General features: G+C 40.9%; 1 pseudogene; it reads right to left on the bottom strand.

Moving 5' to 3' along the window:
• Nucleotides 1-13852: 13852 nt before the first annotated feature.
• On the bottom strand, nucleotides 13853-14179 carry LOC122733286 (annotated as a pseudogene).
• Nucleotides 14180-18770: the final 4591 nt, after the last annotated feature.

Genomic DNA, 18770 nt, shown 5'->3' with positions numbered 1-18770 from the left:
TGGCACTTAGTAGCTGTTTGACCCTGGGCAAGTCCCTTAACCTCATTGCCCTGCCAAAAAAAAAAAAGGCCAACAGAGGACTTGAAAAAAGAGGATGTAGTGTCTTCCTGTATCTCTTCTTTGGAATCATGACAGGACAATATAATTTTGCAACATTCATTTGTATTATTTTGTGCTTATTCTTTCCATTTACATTATTGAAGTCATTTTCTTTATGTTCTTTGTTTTGTTGTGATTAATTCAAGCTTCTCCTGCTAGGGTAAATCTTTTAAATTTTTCTTTGTATTTATTAACTTGATTGTGTCCACATTAGTAATATTCTAGGATATGAACATCCTGAAATTTCTTTAGCTATTCTGAAATTAGTGGGGAAATATTTGGTTTAGCTACTATAAATATTTTGGGAATATTTATCAGTAACCTCCTTGGGTTTTTACACATATACATTTATTATCTATATTTATATCTCTACCTATCTGTTCATTGCATATCTTCAAAACTACACACTTATCTCAGGAATTTGATATAAGGAATTTGCCCTAATTTGATCAATTGGCTCCTTCTCTGAGATGCATTGATTTTATTTCTACAGAAGCATTTCAGTTTCAAGTAGTCAAAGGTATCTATTTTATCATTTCTAATTGCCTCTATCCTCTGTTTACTTAAGACTACTTCTACCCATAGCTTTGAAATGTATATGACATTTCTTTCTTGTACTTTTTTTATTTGAAGTTCTTTACATTTAAGGTCATGTCTATTTAGGACTTCTTGTTGAAAATAGTAGAAATTCTTGGTCTAGGCCTAATTTCTCTCAGACTCCTTTATAGTTAACTGAGCAATTATTCTCAAATATGGAGGTTTTTAAAAATTTTTCCCCCTAAGGAATACGTGTCTTGGTATTTATTAAACCCTGGTATATTGATTTCCCTTGATTCTCATTCCTTCTTCATCACTGACTTTTTACATTATTTCCCTTGATTTCTTGTTGTTTTTCTATTTTTAGTTCTTTTCCTAAGTTTCAAATTATTAAATAGAAATAGTGTTTGTTTTTCTGGGTCTATTTTGTAGACAGTTATTAGTAATGTTAGCTCCAAAAATCTGGATGCACACATCTTTGAGAGGTCACTCTGTATTTTTTACATTATTGTTGCTTTCTCCTACATATGGGATTGGTTTTGGTATTTGTGGGGACTTTCTTCACAGCCAGCTCTGCCTCCCATTTGACAATGATCAATTCCTCTCATGTCACCCAACACCTGCTTAGACCCCTAGTTCAGTAGGCTCTAACCCTCCTGAGCCTAGCCTCCTGCTGGCTCTGTAAACCTACTAACATAGAAGTCTGACCATCCCACTCTAATTTATGGATCAGCACCCCTGTGACAGGGATCCCTCATGTGTCATTACAGTGAATGTCCTTGCCATGGCAGAGGTTCCAGGTGTTACAGGCTTTCCTACAATTCTATTATCTCCCCGACTCTTCACCTTTCTCAATATCTCGTTTGCCTCTACCTATGCCTCTGTCTGCCTTCTGAGGAAGAGCCGGGTGCAGAGCAGCTTCTACTGCTGCCCTGGTTCAACACTCAGATCTTTGGGCATCTTTCCCTTGAGCTTTCATACAGTGTGGAAGAGAAAATCATGGACCTTAAGGAGCAACATGACTTCCTTCCTGAGACAGTGTTCCAGAGCCGAAGTAGAGTCTTTGCTTCTCTTAGTGAGGAGTGTTGGTTTTATGTAAGCCCATCCCAACAAAATAGTTGATAATGCCTATTGCCTGTATAAGCAGTCCTTTTGGCCAAAGACACAGGGCACAGAGGCCAATGATTTCTTCTCTTTCCTCCATGGAGGACTTGGACATATCATTCCCTCTCTCCTGTTTGGTGCCATAATCCTCCTACTCTTCATTATCCTTTTCTTTCTTGCTGTCCACGTAAGCATCCTACTGGCACTGGAATTATCAAATGCTGTTACTGCCAAAGTTATACTCCAAACAGAAGCTCCTTGATCTGGGGGGGGGTGAGTGAGACTGACCCTTTGACTAACAGGTAGGATTGTTAATAAGAATGTATGGACCACCTGGATTTGATTGAGCTGCCTTATTATCCACAGGTATTTTAGAAAACCCTGGATTAATAGGAGAAAATGCCCTTTGACTAAACTGCTTTTTTTTTTAAATTTTTATTTATTAATTTATTTTTTAGTGAGGCAATTGGGGTTAAGTGACTTGCCCAGGGTCACACAGCTAGTAAGTGTTAAGTGTCTGAGGCTGGATTTGAACTCAGGTACTCCTGAATCCAGGAGTACCTTTATCCACTTCTTTATCCACTTTATCCACTGTGCCACCTAGCCGCCCCTTGACTAAACTTCTAACTGAACCCAGAAAGTTAGTAGATAAGTCCTTATTCACTTACTTCTTTTTCAAAGAGTTTAAATAGATCTTATTGTTCTCCTTATCAAATATATAGGCATCCTTGTCCTTGGTAAACCCTTCCTGTTTCTATAAGTTGCCTGTTATAGTATTCTTATGCTAATGAAAGTGATATTACCCTTTAAGCACTGAAAGAAAAAAAAGTTTATATACTGTCACAAAAAAGGGGAAATTTTGATTGTTCTTTCTTTGGAAAGAACTTTTGGAAAGCATGCCTGCTTGTTCTTGGGACAAATAAAATGGTACGAGGCTTTAACACAAATGAACAAACAAACAAATAAACTTGAAATTCTTGACTTTTGTCCTTCCATTTGAATCTTATTATCATTTTTCTTATGTCTGCCAACTACTCCTTTGGTAGTATGACTGGTACAGCACTGAATAAGTAAATTAATTTTGGTAATATTATAATTTCTTTATATTGGCTGAACCTATTCATGAGAAATTAGTTTCTCCCAATATGGCATAATATTTTAAATATATTTTAAATATTTAAAAAATGTTTTATAGGATGTCTCCCATGGAGGGGTAAGGGTAAGAGATATTGGGAAATATTTTGTTTTTTTAAAAAATATATCCATATAATTATTTTTTTTAAATGTTAGTCTCTGTTCAAAGACTGGATTGGTGGAGCTCCCGACAGTTCACAAGTTTTGAAATCAACTTTCTCTGCAGCAGGGATTACAGGGGTGGTAGACAACCATGCTTGAGGAACTTTATAAAAATTATTGTAAGTGGCATTTGAAGTGAGTATGGGAATATAACTAAAAGGCTCATATTAAAAAAAAAACTTTTTGAAGGGAAAGGAAAGAAATAGTATGCTATAGTTGAAAGAGCAATAGATTTGGATATGAGGTCTGAAGAAACATGGGTCCAAATCCCATATCAGACACTTATCAGTTTAGGAAAGCTGGACTTTTCTGGATCTCAGTTTCCTCAGCTTAAAAATCGAGATCATAAATGATTTAGGCATGAGTAGAGCAGATGTGAACCTGTTAGCCCAACACTCACACACATTGGGCAAGGAAGGTTATTTTATCTCCCCTTCAGTGTACTACCCAGAACCCAAAGACTTGGGGCACTGCCATAACTTGTGAACTTCCACTAGTGCCTTTCCCCATGAATTCATTTAGCCTACCTGCCCTGCTTAATGTTCAGGAATGCATATTCAATACAGTTGTAGAGTTGGCCCAAAAGGAACTCCAACCCCCAGAGTCACCCTCTAGTAGACACAGAGTCCTGGAGAAAGAGGGCTCCCTTGTATCAGTCCCCTATCCTCTTTGCTTCCTAGCTGATCCACAAGGATGTGTATGTGAGCTCTGAGGAAACTTGGGTTCTACTCCCATGTTGACACTAACCAGCTTGGGAGCCAAGAGTATGTCACTGGACTTTTCTGAGCCCCAGTTTCCTTAACTTTAAAATAGATATAATAATACATCCCAGGGAGGTTGTGAGAGTCAAGTGACTTATATGTGAGTAGCCCTGACTTGAAGCTATGAGCCCAACACTCAGTTACACTGGGGCAGGGCAGGTCACAATGGGCATCTGCTTATATCTCCTATATAGTATATTACATACCTAAGGGCTTGGGGCACTTTCATGATTGATGAGCCTTTCACCATTAACATCAGTACATACCATTTATCCTACCTGACCTGTTTGATGTTCAGAAATATGTTTTCAATGGAGAGGTAGAGTTGGCACAACAGGAGCTCCAACCCCCACAGTCACTCTCTGCTCGACACAGAATCTAGGAGAAAGTGGCTTCAAAATTACAAAACAAAGCTGGCAAAGGCTTAAAATATCTAGTTCCTTGAAGGTCCTACTTTGCTAAAAGGAGGAGGGAGAGGAGAGGAGACTGAGAGAATGCACCTCCTCCCCCCACCCCAAGTGATTCCTTCTTGGCTGCAGGGTTCTAACAATGAACTGCTAGAACCTGAGAAGCCCTGATCCCAAACTGAGAAATTCTGGCTTGCAAAAGACTTGGCCACATTCCTCAAACAATCTGCTTGGATTTCCTGTCACACTTAGGGAGAGAGACAGAGACACTATGCGATCTGGATTCATGTTTCTGCTCATGAAAAACTGAGAGTTTTTTTTAAAATAGCAAGGATATGTTTAATTTGTGTTTTTTTAATTTTTAAAAAGTATTTTCTTATTTTGCAGTTACATATAAGGATAGTTTTCAACCTTTGTTGTCACAGGATTTTTAGTTCCAAATTTTTCTCCTACCCTCTCTTCCCTCCCTCCTCCCCAAGACTGAAAGCAGTCTGATATAGTTTGTATATGTACAATCACGTTAAATATATTTCTACATTAGTTATCTTGTGAAAGAATAATCAGAGCACAAGGGAAAAAATCTCAAAAAAGAAGGAAAAAACAGTTAAAATGGAAACAGTATGTTTCAATCTGCCTTCATAATTCACAGTTCTTTTTTCTGGATGTTGAGAACATTTTCTATTGTGAGTTCTTTAAAACTGTTTTGGATCGTTGCACTGTGGAGAAGAGCCAAGTCTGTCACCATTGTTCAATGTTGCTGTTACTGTGTACAATGTTCTTGTTCTGCTCCTCTCAGTCAGTGTCAATTCATGTAAGACCTTCCAGGTTTCTCTGATCTACTCCTGCTCATTGTTTCTTACAGCACAATAGTATTCCATTACATTCATGTACCACAACTTATTTAGCCATTCCCTTATTGATGGGCATTCCCTTGATTTCCAATTCTTTGCCACCACAAAGAGCTGCTATAAATATTTTTGTACATGTGGGTCCTTTTCCCTTTTCTATGGTCTCTTTGGGATACAGAGTTAGCGGTGGTAGCACGGAAACAAAGGGTATGAACAGTCCCATAGCCCTTTGGGCAAAGATCCAGATTGCTCTCCAGAATGTTTTATAAGGAATTACTTATGATTTGGGGGTTTTATGAGCCCATCTTTGGCTAAAATTAGAAACCCCAGTGTGCGCCCATGCATGCTGACCTCACACCAGACACTCGCATGCCTACATGGGCCTGACCAAATTATAATGAGGGAAGCCCCGCCATGACTAGAAGCCTGGTGAGGACAAGTCAGGTAGTCTTCTGCATCCAGAATTCATCTCTGTAGAGATTCTTGTTAGTTCTGTCAATCAGGACTGCCAGTCAATTAGCTTGGGGCTGTGTGTGTGTATGTGTGTGGTCAGTCCTGTTTCCTATGGGAGGGGGACTGTTGGGAGAGAGAAGGGAGGAAAGGTTTCACTTTTGGCACTCGAGAGAGAGGGAGAGGGACAATGTGCAGCTGGTTCTGTTTGAAACTGCTGTTTCAGGGTGGTGGTGAGTTTGCTGGTCGTATTTTTTTCCTTCCCCTATTCCCTATTCTTTCAACTATGTATTTTTTAAAAAGTTAGACCCCGTTCAAATACTGGATTAGTGTAGCTCACTGTAGTTCAGAAGTCTTGAAACCAAGTGATCAAACAGCCACAACTTCCCCAGCAGCACGTATCACAGGGTTGGGGGACCCCCATGTCTGGGCAAATTGATAAAGTTATTGTAAATAAAAGTTGAGTTGAGTAGGAGAATATTATAAATGACTGATACAAAACACCTTTTTTGAAGGAAAGAAATAGGATGCTCTAGTTGAAAGAATAGTGGATGTTATTGTTGTTTGTGATTTGTTCTTGAAAAGAACCATGACGTTGGGCTGATGTCATGACTTGCTCATAACTGGATTTAAGTGAGAGAGGGGGCTGTGCAAGGTCACCCACCCTACTCTCCCCTCCAGAGCCACCTGAGCCCAGTGGCAAGATACAGATGGTAAGGGCTAAAATTCTAGCTAGTCTGTCTAAAATATCTAATGAGTGGTCGCCAATAAATTATAAGCTTTAGCAAGAGTTAGACTTTTAAGCATTTATTAAGGAGAATAAGAATTTGGTAAAGAGAGAGAGAAAGGCCTAGATTCCTATCTATTAAAGGGAGAGCGCATTTCTAGCTCCGCTCTCCACCAGAGTCCAAAGGAAAGAGCCCGAGACAGAGTGCTAGTCCCTTCCTTCTTCCTCCCACTACCCAACATCACTTCCTGATGCCAAAGAAAAGACTCCTGGTCTTGCCCTCAAAGACCTTCCCTTCATGGGTGGAACTCTTCTACAGTAAGTCTCCAGCAGGTGGCATCATTCCAATCATTATACAGATCAGGACTACTGGAGAATGTTTAAGGCAATTGGGGTTAAGTGACTTGTCCAGGGTCCCACAGCTAGTTAATGTCTGGAAGTGAAATTTGAACACAGATTATCTTCACTACAGGGCTAGTTCTCTATCCACTATGCAACTTAGCTGATCCACAGAGAAATAAATGGCTGTGAGCTCTGAGGAAACCTGGATTCTAATGCTATGTCTGACACTAACCATCTTGGGAACCAGGAGTATGTCACTGGAGATTTCTGAGCCTCTGTTTCCTTAGCATTAAAATAGAGATTATAATACATCCCAGGGAGGTTGGGAGAGTCCAGTGAATTATGTATGTGTAGCCCAGCCTTGAAGCTGTTAGCCTAACCCTCAGACACACTGGGGCAGGGCAGGTCCCAGTGGGCATCTACTTATATCTCCCCTTCAGAGTACTACACACAAGCCTAAGGACTTGGGGCACTGTCATGACTCATGAGCTTCCACTACTGCCTTTCCCCATGATCATCAGCTTAGATTATTTAGCCTACCTGACCTGCTTAATGGTCTGAAATATGTATTCAATGCAGAGGTAGAGTTGGCACAAAAGGAAATCTAACACCCAGAGTCGCCTCTAGTAAGCACAGGGTCCCGGAGAAAGTACTCTCGAGAGTAGAGAACACAGATGGCAAAGGGTTAACACGCAGTTCCTTGAAGTCCTTTTGCTGGAGTCCTCAATAGGTTTTCCTCACTTAGGGTGCAGCTTTCTCGCTGGGCTCCTTGTAGAGCCTTACCTCTGCTTGTCCTCCTTGTGTGGAATCTGCCCTCTCCTCCAGACACTCACTGCTGCCTGCTGGGACAGCACTAGGTAATTGATGGAAGTTCTAGGTCCTCTGGTCCTATCTATTTCACAAGGTCCTACTTTGCCAAGAGGAGGAGGGAGAGGAGAGGAGACTGAGAGGATGCACCTCCTACCCCCTTCCCAAGTGATTCCTTCGGAAGGACTTGTCTGCCGGCTTCTACCATTAAACTGCTAGAAACTGAAATCCCCTGATTCCCAACTGGCTCTGGGTTTCTCAGACCTGCCAGGGATTCCTCAACCAATCTGCATAGAGTTCCTGTCACACTCACTAAAAATCCCAGAGATGATGACTAGTTCTGCACCACTTTGCTCTTCTGGATTTCTCATTCAATTTACATGCATTCCTATCTGATGGAGGCAAGATCATGGCATGAATGGGCTGTGGAGGGGACCGAGATGGATTAATTGATTTAACCCAAAGCCAGTGTTACACATAGAGGATGCTTTATTAGTCTTAAAGTGCTAAGTGATTGCAGCTGGTGTAAGTGTTAGTTTGGAACAATTGGATCACAACAGTCGAAGAAGTGAGGTAGTGCACCTACCCTTATCCTGTTTTAATATTCAGAAGGTGGAAAAATGAAGTGACTTCTGAGTTTTAACTGGCTGTCTTGCTGGAAAAACCTGTCAAACATGCTTATGTTTAATCTTTATGATCATTTCTACATGAATTTCTTAAGTCTAGACAATCAAGAAAACAATAAAAGTAGTCCAGAAATTTATCATTTCTTCTGAGTACCTGGTGGCAGAAAAGCTTATAATGAAGTAAGGGCAAAGAACCTAAGCTTAGTCTGATTTTTTTCACAGGTAAGAGGGCAAGGTGATGGGCTACTTGTCTCACTGGAGAGGAAGGGAAGTATGGGTTGGTATGGGGCTGTCTAAATGTAGTGGGCTAGGTGAATTTGTGCTTCCTCACTAAGGAGGCTGGGCAGGGAGAAGGTATCCAAAACAGGAAGGATAAAGTCCCCAAGGGTATTTCTTCTGGAGGTTAGGGGAGTGAATGCTGAGATGGGGGAAGTGAAGCACTTATTCATTGTTTGACTCAAGCCTATCCCAATGGCCATCCCCATAGCAACTCCCTTTCCAGGCAGGTCACTGCCCTTTTCTGGGCCTGTATTCCTTCATCTCAACAATGGTCATCATAACCTTTGCACTTTCTAGTTTGGAGCCAGCATGAGAGCTCTAACAGGCATCTTCTGAATATTTAAAGAGGCTTGTGAAAGGTTCTTTGTAATCCTTGAAGCACATGTGATCTATAGATCATTTCTTGACATTCAGAGATTCTCTTGAGAAATTCAAGATCTCAAGCTTCTGTTTGGCCTAGGGACAAACTTATGGGCACCTGGCTAGGAGGTGATCATTGAGTCCTTGAAGGAAATGATGGATTCCTTATTTGTTCCATTTCCTGACTCATTCTTGTAGCCACAGCTGCTTTGCAAGCTTTCTTTTACATCCTGTTATACAATCAGCTTCTCTCTCTCTGTCGTTTTCTCTCTATCACTCACACACACACACACACACACACACACACATATATGTATGTGTGTGTGTGTGTGTGTATGTGTACTTGTATGAGACTTGGGATATGTTTGCTTTCTCTCATTAGCTAGCAGTACCTAGAGATTTAGGTCTGTGGCCATTTGGTTGCTCAGAGTAAAGAGGGAAAGAAGCCCACTCCTCTTTTCTGAGGGATCCTGATAATACCTGCCTAATAAGGAGCTAGCACCAAGGCCAGTGACTCAGGATATAAGATTTCCTTTGTAACAAACAAGTCACCATGAGAACCAGAGGTAGGGCCCAGCTGAATACAATTCTTCCTCAGCAGACCCTCCCTGATAAAGGGTGGGGCTGTGGGCAAAAGTCCATTTTGGGATCCTATCCGCCTCCTGAGGCTTTGCCTGCATTCCCCTGTACCCCATTAAAACAGGAAAAAAATAGAATGAGAATGTGATAAAATTCACAAGGACTGACACATGAAGAGCACACTAACCCTTAAAGCATTCCCTTAGCATTGTTCTCTCCCCAGCTTCCACATTCCCAGGAGGGAGGGATGCACAATCTGATCGTTGGGTCAATGACTGAGGCCTTTTTTGGTTTTTTTCCTTGTTGTAGAGACTTTGTCAAATCTCCCTTCATTTAGCAGTAGACAGAGCTTCCTCACAGTCACTTCAGAAAAGAGAAGGTTGGAGGAAGGCATTGAAAACATGATACTGTTGGGGGCAGTTAGGTTGCACAGTGAATAAAGCACCAGCCCTGGATTCAGGAGGACATGAGTACAAATCCAGCCTCAGAAACTTGACACTACCTGTGTGACCCTGGGAAAGTCACTTAACCCTCATTACCCCTCAAACAAACAAACAAACAAACAAAAAAACATGCTACTCTCTTTGTGGTGCCAAGCCCTTGTTTAGAGAGTCTCTGTTCAGGTTATACTCTTGACCTTCCCCACTCTGAGCCTTCAATGACAGTAACACACGGAAGATGTTACTTCAACCAAGACTTAGAAGGGAAATTTTGCTAAGAAGGACCTGGGTAGAAGGCCAGGCTTTTTGCCCCTGTATCCCAGTGCTCAGGACAATGACTGAAACACTGTAGGTGTTCATGAGTAGAATTTAAAGGGCTACCAGTAAATGGCCCTAGGATGATTTGAGATTTATACACTATCATGAGTTCAGATTCCATTTGGTCCCTGACATGGGGGTTGGACTAACTAGCAATCAGGATGGACACACCTAAGAAGTAAGGGAGATAAGGCCATTAGGCATGGCTGCTGTCTTATCTGTGCCAAGGGACAGAGATAACTCCAGAAGTCTAGACCACCACTCCATTCAAGCTTTCCCCACCCCCAAAGGGAACTTTTCATAGTCAGGTGGCCATCCCATCCATCCCCCCACCATCTGTCCTTTAAAATACTTTTGCCCTTTTTCTATTGGACAAGGAAAATGTCTTTAAGTTATCTCCTCCCCTTGAGGGAAGTCTTTGACTTCCCTCTTGGTGACTTTATGTGCAAAAATAAAAGAATTTTATTCCAACTGGATTGTGTGGGAGAGGGTATATTTCTTTAAAGAGGAATATCTAAGGACCCCCCCCACCTATTTCCCCATGACAGTCCCAGAAGTAAATCATCATGTCAGCTCTTTTATGGAGAAATGTGTTTTGCTATCAGGCTAATTGTGCTAATCATGTTTTGATAATTAAATAAACCACCTGGATTTGATGGAGCTCTCTTTATTATCCAAAATAATATTATGAAACACTGGATTAACAAGATCAAAACTCCAACAGAACTCCAAACTGAATCCAGACAATGTGCTACTTGGTGTCAGGAAAACCCTGGAATCAATTGGGTGCTACAATATGAAATGTCTCTACAAATGTCTGGGGAAGCAAGTAAGTCCCTATCTGCTGGTCTCCTTCCTTAGAATAATAAGTAGACTTTATGGCTCTCTCAGAAACACCTTCATTAGCTAGAGCCATGCTTGTCAAAACATCCAAGCATCCTTAATCGACTACTTTCAAAAAATTACATAGTCTTATATTAGTGTCTGCATTTAAGTTTTGCAAATCAGGAAACTGAGGCAAACCATTCCAGTATCTCTGCCAAGAAAACCCCAAATGGTCTCACAAAGAGTCTGACGTGAATGAATAACAAAAACATCCAGAGCCATTCTCCAGAAGAAAAAAATTTAAAAATCAGTGAAGCGAATCCACACATTTAAAATGTCTGAAAATAAATTTATCCTGCCATTCCAGTGGAAATGTCATCTTTGGAAAAGAACAGTAAGACTTGTCTTCCTCTTTTTCAGGGTCTCGTGTTACTAAGAGTTTCACAAATGCTTTTTTAGCCAATTTAGGGCCAGTGAAAATTATAACAGTCTTTTGTTCCCATCTGGTGGTCAATATTGTCAATTATTGGAGAATATTATAGGACAGTCTTTCTTGACATCTAGTGGCCTAAGTCTATATTGCAGAATTTAGTACTGTGGTGCCATCTTGTGGACATAAGGGATATTGCATTGTAATGAAAGTGGGGCCAGAAGGGAATATATTATACATATACAAGGGAACATGCTCCTTGATCCTAGGCAGGACCCTAGTCAACTAGAAGACCTATTTCTATTTTGAGAAATGCAATCTGGGTGAATTCCAGCCCTGAAGCATTAAGTCCTTGCCCTTGCAGCCCTGCATTGTGGTTTAGGGTAACCTTACTCATGAAGGAGAAAACCAACCGCAGTGGTCTGGGTAGAGATGGATTTCTTTGTCCAGGTTCTTGGAGGTGGCTGAGTCTCATAATCAAGCCAAGTTCTCAGCAGGAGGAGTTGAAGACTTTTAGCCCACCTCTTCATTAGTATCCTCACCTCCTCACTAATTATTCACCAAGCAGTGTTGATTTTCATCTTTCAGGGCACCTCCTTGGCCAAAGTTATTTAAGCATTCAGTGATCTCCAGGGTTTTGTCTTTGGTTACAGAGAGGGAGCTTGGATCATCAATTTATTGATTATCAGCTAGTCTAATTAATAAACTGATTGTTAGCTATCCTGAAACAATGTCTCTCAGGCTGTTCAATCATCTCATTCCCCCGAATTATGTTCTCCATCCCTTTCAAGTGATGCACTCCATTCTGAACAAAGCCATCTTTTTCCTTTCAATCATTACCAACATTCTCAAATGTATGGTGTATATCTGTGACCTTGGTGCTCCCTCTACCCAGTCTTTCCTTGAAGGCCTTCAGCATCATAGGACCCTAGATCTAGAAATAGTAAAGGCCTCAAAGACCATCTAGAACAATCCCTTCATTGACAGAGGTGTTCTGGTAAAGTTCATACACAAAATTTTAGATAGAGAGCTGCAAGGGAAATTATAGGTTAGCTATCCAATCTACTCAATTTATACCTGAGGAAACTGAGGCCGAGAGAGAAGTGACTTGCTTAAGGTCACACATAGGAATATTGATCTGGTGCTGAAAGGGATTTCAGGGGCTTTGTAGTGAAACCACATTTTACTAATCTGAGAGTGGAAGCTCAGAGACCTTAAATGACTTGCTCAGGTTTACACAAGATCATTATTGACAGCTCCAGGATTTATGCCCAGGGCTCAATGTCTATCTTGCATCAATGCTTAAAATTATTTTCTATTGTGGAGAGTATTAGTATTGAGAAATAGTTAAATTAGTGTCTGAATTAGATATGTAGAAGATATACTCGTGAACATTGGTAACTGATTTACTGTCTTATATCACCTTAATGGGAAATAGGAGTTTACCTATGATTGTTATTTGGAGTACAATAGTGACTGTTGAAAATGTCATTGGAGAAGTGGGAGGTGGATTCAAGATAGCAGTGCATGTCCTGCATAGTGGATGGTTTAGCACGGGAAGTTTAGTTGCTGGAATAATCAAGAAGGCGATTGGAATGACAACAGTTCAACGGACCTCTAAGTGAATTTGGATTGAGGAAAAGTTTACTCTGCTGGCTAAGAAAACATGTGTGATGGAGAGTATGGCCTACCGAACTGCCCAGATGACGGACAGCCCAGTTTTCCCGAGGCAGTCATGGTGAAGGTGTTCAACTGGGAAGCAGCCTGGGTTTGTGTGAATGAAGCTCTACAAACTGTTGGAGGCCTGGGATACATGAAAGGTTACCCCTATGAACACTACCTCTGAGACTCCAGGATTCTGCTGATTTTTGAGGGAACAAACAAGATCCTCTGCATGTATATTGCCGCTGGGGCAGGGAGCCCAGGGCCTGGTGCGAACCCTCCCCAGCCACCTGCAGGAGGAGGATGCCACTGCAGCTCATGATGGTCTTGAAAGGGTGCCTCAGGGAGAGGGAATTTCCCAAGGGGCTTCAGAGGGGGGCCTTAGGGGCCTTTTACATTTTATTTGGGACAGATTTCACATTGTAGATAAATGTCATGTGCAGCTCATCTCCTTTTTTTTTTTTTTTCTTAGTGAGGCAATTGGGGTTAAGTGACTTGCCCAGGGTCACACAGCTAGTAAGTGTTAAATGTCTGAGGTCAGATTTGAACTCAGGTACTCCTGACTCCAGGGCTGGTGCTCTATCCACTGCACCACCTAGCCGCCCCTCATCTCTTTTTCCATGCCAATATTTGCAGCCTGTCAGGGCTCCAGTGACTTAAAGAGTGCAGGTATACTATCATAGGCCAACAGAGAGAATCAGGGAGAACTGGGCATCCCCTTGGCCCATATCAGATCCCAGAGTTTTTATCCTTTTTGTAGCCTTCCCATCATCGTCTGTCTTGGATGGGACAGGACACAGTCTCTTAGACAGCAGTAAGCTCTGCTGGGGTCAATGTCAATTTTTTTGATGCCTAAAATCTCTTTATTGTTTTCCAAATACACAAGAACTAGGGAGTGACTGCAGCAAAGGACACATTCTTGGGCCACAGGTATGCATTAGAGGGGGGCAGGAGCTCAGGCAAAGGTGGATCCATTCCAGCCCACGTTGGCAGTGCTTATGTCATAGTAATTGATATAGATCCTTTTTTCCTGGAATTTTGAGGTGCTTGGTGAGCAGCTCACAGAACTGTTTGTCGTGTGCCTTGTTCTGGAGCACAGGCTGCAAAGGGCACATGGGTCCAATGAGCCCCAGAAGTCCATCAGCTGGTCCACTGAGATGTGCACCACAATGTACTGGGCTGGCTTTCCCATGGCCTTGGCCAGCTGCATGGTGAAGTTGCTCAGCAGGGGTTCAGGCATCACAGAGTGCTGCAAGTTGGTATGTACCACGAACATGAGCATCTTGATGGTGGCTCCAGTGGGCAGTGGCACAGGAAGGCAGGAGTGGGGCGTGGGAGAGCAGCAGGCCACTTGAGCCAAGTGAGCATCCACATGTCCTCATCTGCCTTACTGAGATGGACACAGGTGCCTAAGGGGCTCAATGTTAATTTGAGGGCAGGCCCAGCAGATGTAAAGGGAAGACAGCCTAATAGGGATTGGGGGATCCTGGGTTGAGTGGTCTGCTTGGTATGCAGGTCATTGAGGGCATTACCTCCAACATGGGGAGAGACTTCTTGAGAGTGTCCTGGACCTCTGGACCTGTGCCTCATACTTTTTTATGTAATAAAAATTTGTATTTAAAGTTTGGGTTCCAATTTTTCTTTATGACACCTTCATTGAAAGTGGTCAAACCCTTGGGGGCAGTTAGGTGGCGCAGTGGATAAAGCACCAGACCTGGATCCAGTTGGACCTGAGTTCAAATCTGGCCTCAGACACTTGACACTTACTAGCTGTGTGACCCCGGGCAAGTCACTTAACCCTCATTTCCCAGCCCCTCCCCCCCCAAAGAAAGTGGTCAAAGCTACATATGTTACAATCCTTTTATCATTTTATTGAAATATAAATGCTGCCTATTATAACTATGTCTTATGTTGTATATAAAATTATCCTATGCGGGCAGAGAGATTAGTACAATTGAACCAAGAAATATAATTGAAATAATGTCTGTCCATTGACGGTATTATGTTTTTCTAGGACCCCTCATAGATCTTCCCATTGGGGCCTCTTGTGCCTCTGGAATTAGACTCCTGGGCCCAGTGTCAGAAAGAGCTGCATTCCAGTCTTACCATAGCCACCTAACCAGGTTTGTGACCCTGGGCCAGTTTTGAGTTTCCTGGACCTCACTGTGCTCTGCTCTAAAAGGAAGAATGATAACAGCAACTGGCTCAGCTGTTTGTAGTGACGATCGAATGAGCTCACAATTAAAAAGTCTTTGCCAACCTTAAAGCCCTTCACCACTGATACCTCTTAGGTACGGCATGTGGCTCCTTCCACCCCCAAAATTAATTGGGCTAAAAGGTCACTATGAATTCCAATCTTCCACAGATAAAGGAGCCCCTTTGATATTGACATCTTTCTATTTCAATACCCTGTCAACCCTGACAGTCAATTCCCCTGGGCATTTAACATCCTAGATAAAATCTGTTCTCTGGGTTTTTCTAAGTTTCCACCCTCTTGTGACTGGCTACAATTGGGTGACTTTGGTGTCTATGTATTTTCTAGTCAATTCTCTACTCGTGGTTCTTAGTAATACTGTGATTGAAAGCACACAGACATGCCCTTTCCATTGTTGTCAAATGAAGCCTTTTGCAATAAAACAAATACCCTCAATTCCCTGCAGAGAAAAGAAATATCAATACTGAACTCACCGGATTTAAAGTCACTGTCTGGAGTTTTTAGAGTTCTCACTTTTGATCCACTTAGACTGTTAAATATTCCAGACCTTTTACCTTTTCTCTGGGGTTTCTGAGGTTGACAACATCACCTGTATATTAATATTTTTTAAATAAACTGTGCTTATCATACCCCAATTATATTTAGTTATTTCAAAAATGATACTATCCCTTCCTATACAATGGTGTAATTAAAAGAAAAAAAATTGTCAAAATATCAGAATTCACTGAATCTTTTTTTTTTTTAATTTCTTGGATACTCCCCCTCCAAACTTCTCCCCCAGGCCCATGGCTTAGAGCCCTGGCCCTTGAGTCACAAAGGACTGCATGTATACCCACCCTCAGACACACACTAGGTTTGTGGCCCTGGGCTGTTTCCTGATGTTTCTGACCCTCACTGTCCTCTTTTCTAACCTGAGGAATGATAGTGGCAGTCAGCTCACTGCTTTCTATTGAAGATAACAAGGGCTTTTTCATCATCTTCTGTAATATTAGATGTCACTCTGACTTCCCTAGTGTAAGGGCTCTTCTTTCTCTGAAAGCCCTCTATTCAAGTGCTTCCAAGCTCTAACATTCTCTCCTCCATGACAACTCATAGCCTAGACATTCTTTGTGTGTTCTCAGGTAAACACAAGCCCTGACATTCCATGTTCTAAGGCCTCCCCCTCTTGTGACACGGCAGGCTTTGGTGTTATCTGAGTACATGTATTTTATTGAAAATTAGGTGCTCATGTGTCTTAGCAATGCAGTGGTTTTCAAAGATAAATGGAGGCCCTTTCAAGTACTCCCCTTTAGTGTTTTGAAAAAGTTACTGGGGATAGGGCCTCCTGTCTGGGGGCATGGCACTGAGGTTGTTACTGGGCTTTGGGGAAGGGATGATTGGGGCTGCAGAAGGGACTTAGGCTTAGAGCCTTTGTTTCCTAGGGAGTCTGGTAATGCGTGTAGGAGTCTGTTGGTGCATCAATGGCTGTTGTTGTTTGTGCTTCATTCTTTGTTTTTGTTTTTTAATAAAAGTATTTTATTATTTTCCAGTTACATGTGCAGATAGTTTTCAATATTTGTTTTTATAAGATTTCCAATTTCAAATTTTTCTCCCTCCCTCCCTCCCTTACCTCCCGCCTCTGCTAGACAGCAGGTAATTTGATATAGGTTTTATATATGTATACATATATATATTTATGTATGTATGTATATATATATATATAACATTAAACATATTTCCGCATTAGTCATGTTTTTTGTTTTTGTTTTTGTTTTTGTTTTTGTTTTGCCAGGCAATGGGGGTTAAGTGACTTGCCTAGGGTCACACAGCTAGTAAGTCAAGTGTCTGAGGCCGGATTTGAACTCAGGTACTCCTGAATCCAAGGCCCGTGCTTTATCCACTGCGCCACCTAGCTGCCCTATTAGTCACGTTTTAAGAGAAGAATCAGAGCAAAAAGGAAAAACAAAAGAAATAGTATAGTTTAATCAGCATCCATATTCCACAGATCTTTTTTTTTTCCCCTGGATTTGGAGAGCCATTTTCATCATGAGTATTTTTGGACATTCTTGTACTGTTGTATTGGTGAGAAGAAACTAGTCTATCACCGTTGATCAACATATAATGTTGATAATACTGTGTGTAATGTTCTTCCTAATGGGGGCATTGTTGGGTCAAAGGGTATGCAGATCTTTATAGCCCTTTGGGCATAATTCCAAATTGCTCTCCAGAATGGTTGGATCACTTCACAGACCCACCAACAATGCATTAGTATTCCAATTTTTCCACAGCTTCTCCAACGTTTATTATTTTCATTTTTTTTCATATTAGTCCAATCTGCTAGATGTCAGGTGGTACCTCAGAGTTGTTTTAATTTGCATCTCCCTAATCAATAGTGATTTAGAGCGTTTTTTCATATGGCAATAGATAGGTTTGATTTCTTCATCAGAAAACTGCCTGTTCATATCCTTTGACCATTTCTCAATTGGGGAATGACTTGGATTCTTATAAATTTGATTTAGTTCCCAATATATTTTAGAAATGAGGCCTTTATCAGAACTACTGGCCATAAAAATTGTTTCCTACCTCTCTGCATTCCTTCTAATTTTGGGGGCATTGCTTCAGTTTGTACAAAAAATTTTTAATTTGATATAATCAAAATCATCCATTTTGCATTTCATTATATTCTCTATCTCTTGTTTGGTAATAAACTGTTCTCCTTTCCAAAGATCTGAAAGGTAGACTATTCCTTCCTCTCCTAATTAACCTATGGTATCACCTCTTATGTCTAAATCATGTATCCATTTTAATCTTATTTTAGTATAAGGTGTAAGATGTTGGTCTATGCCTAATTTCTGCCATACTATTTTCTATTTATCCCAGAAGTTTTTGTCAAATACTGACTTCCTATCCCTGAAGCTAGAGTCTTTGGGTTTATCAAACCATACATTACTAGTGTCATTTACTACTGTGTCTCCTGTGCCTAGCCTATTCCATTGATCATCCACTCTATTTCTTAGCCAGTACCAGATAGTTTTGATGACTCCTGCTTTATAATAGAGCTTCAGATCTGGTACAGCTAACCCACCTTAGTGTACATTGTTTTTCATTATTTCCCTTGATATTCTTGACTTTTTTGTTTTTCCAGATGAATTTTGTTATTATTTTTTTCTAGCTCTTTAAAATAATTTTTAGGTAGTCTGGTTGGTATGGCACTGAATATGTAAATTAATTTAGGTAAAATTGTTATTTTTATTATATTAGCTCAGCCTAGCCATGAGCAATTGATATCTTTCCAATTATTTAGATCTGATTTGATTTGTGTGAAAAGTGTTTTGTAATTGTGTTCATAGAGTTCCTGGGTTTGTCTTGGCAAGTAGACTCCCAAGTATTTTATATTATCTACCATTACTTTAAATGGAATTTCTCTTTCTATCTCTTGCTGCTGGACATTGTTGGTCATGTATAGAAATGCTGATTTTTTTATGTGGATTTATTTTATATCCTGCTACTTTGCTAAATTTGTTAATTGTTTCAAGTAATTTTTGAGTTGATTCTCTAATTATACCATCATATGATCTTCAAAGAGTTAGTTTTGTTTCCCTCTTGCCTATTCTAATTCCATTAATTCATTTTTCTTCTCTGATTGCTAAAGCTAACATTTCAAGTACAATATTAAATA

Source organism: Dromiciops gliroides, chromosome X (genome assembly GCF_019393635.1).
Source record: "Dromiciops gliroides isolate mDroGli1 chromosome X, mDroGli1.pri, whole genome shotgun sequence".
In the NCBI taxonomy this organism is placed as follows: domain Eukaryota; kingdom Metazoa; phylum Chordata; class Mammalia; order Microbiotheria; family Microbiotheriidae; genus Dromiciops; species Dromiciops gliroides.
Note: the sequence above shows the minus strand (reverse complement) of the source record. Positions and strands in the feature narration are given on the sequence as shown.